Genomic DNA, 1977 nt, shown 5'->3' with positions numbered 1-1977 from the left:
AGTGAAAACAGGGTAACCTGGTGAAGAAGACGACTGTGTTCTTGAGCGAATGAGGGAGAATACCAAGAACAAAATAAATCAAATTAAAATTTGATTCCAGGCTCTGATACCAAATGTTGGATCGATTAACTCAGTTTCTTGGTATAGATTACTTACTTTGATGATATGTTTGACAGTGATATTGCAGCGGAAATAATAACAATCAAGCACAGTAGAAATCAATAAGAACACGATTAAGATGACTGAAGAACACAAGAGAGAGCTTCAAAATGATTTTCAATTTTAATGAAAATGTTGACAATTACAATACTGAAGCACACTGAAATACAAGGGCCTACGCTGCTATTTATACAAGTAAATAACCGTTTTCTGACATGAGCTAAAGCAAATTAATCTAAGCCGTTAGATCATAAACAGGTTACAAACAAGAACACGTGATAAGCACGAGCAGCTAGTAAACCTAAGTAAAACAGCTTAAAGAAGATCTATACAAAAAACATGCTGCAGAACCTCTGTGAGACACGACAGAGGTTCTGTCGTCTTTGACTTGTAGCAATGTCTATGCAGAGGACCAGTTTACAGAACCTCTGTGAGACACGACAGAGGTTCTGTCGTCTTTGACTTGTAGCAACGTCTATGCAGAGGACCAGTTTACAGAACCTCTGTGAGACACGACAGAGGTTCTGTCACCTGAGACTTGAACGCTTGAGCATCTTCTTCTGTTGGTCCTCTGTGGTCTTCTGTGACAGATCATCTTCTGTCAATACTCGCAGTTTACTTTTTCTATACTTTTACATTAAGGAAATTGGAGCTAACAACTTCCATCATGTCCTTGATAGCCTTCGAGAGAAGAACTATCTCGTGATGTTGGAACATCCTCTTCCTCTTCTTCAGCTTCAGGGGCTGAGGAAGTGAAGCGGATGTGTGTCCCTTTTGGTAGATCAAATACCGAGGGGAGTGGTGCATGAATTGAAGATTGCTCTGAACGATCTATGGGATCAATGTAAGAAGCAACAAATGCTTCTGTGTGTGTGAAGGGTTGTGGTGAGCCCTGAGGCGAAGGGGCTCTTGTTTCTTCATCACCTCTCTGTTGAGAGAGGGGTGATGGGATATGAGGTTCCTCGGCTTGTTCATCTCCAGAGGCCCGAAGAATGGCCTCTGGATGGCTGGCTAGGGTTTGGGTGGGACTGGGTCGTCCTGTTTCAATACCCCTTTGGCTTTGATCGCCAGGCGTAGTAGATGTGGTTGCCATTTGGGTAGTAGGGTGGGGAATATTTTGGTAAGGGCCGGGGGAAGCACTAGCATCATCATCATCATCATCTTCGTCATCCGATGAAGATGACGCAGGTTCTCCCTCGCTTGGAGGGGGGACAGCTCTAAGTGCTCTGGGGTAGCTGTCTTCAGTTCTTGGGACAACATGGAACGTTCATAGGATTGGCGTATCTCACTTGTCAATGGTATGAAAGTGAGCATAGCCGGGACAACGGTCTGTTTGTGGTGTATCCTTCCTTCGATAGTGTTGGGCGATGTCCTTGCATCTTGTAGTTTGTGGTAAAAGGCTCCACAGCAGGTAGTCCATGTCGCACCATCGCGTCCCCAATGAAAAGAGCAAGGAAGCGGGGAAAGAGTACAGCAGATAGTGGCTTTCCTGCAGCTTGAAATTTGCACTTTTTGATCACGGCCGCATGAATCTCGTTGTAGATGTGGAAGGCGTAGTTGAGATTAAGGTTGAAGAAAAGCCCATACATAATTGTCATTATGTTGAGATTTCCTTGGTCGAGTGAACCGAGCTTGCAGGTGAGGGATCGGTTGAGAATGAAAAAGAACAAATTCCACATTGGCGGGAGGAATTGTCTTTTGAAGTCTGATACATTTCGCAGTTCACGATTGTACCCTAGCATCTTCATGAACCTTAGGATGTCGTCGGAGGAAGGTGGTTCGTCATATTGCTCGATCCCTAGTTCCTTTCTTATGGGA

Source organism: Cynara cardunculus, unplaced genomic scaffold (genome assembly GCF_001531365.2).
Source record: "Cynara cardunculus var. scolymus isolate 2C unplaced genomic scaffold, CcrdV1 Un_Scaffold_9561, whole genome shotgun sequence".
In the NCBI taxonomy this organism is placed as follows: domain Eukaryota; kingdom Viridiplantae; phylum Streptophyta; class Magnoliopsida; order Asterales; family Asteraceae; genus Cynara; species Cynara cardunculus.
Note: the sequence above shows the minus strand (reverse complement) of the source record.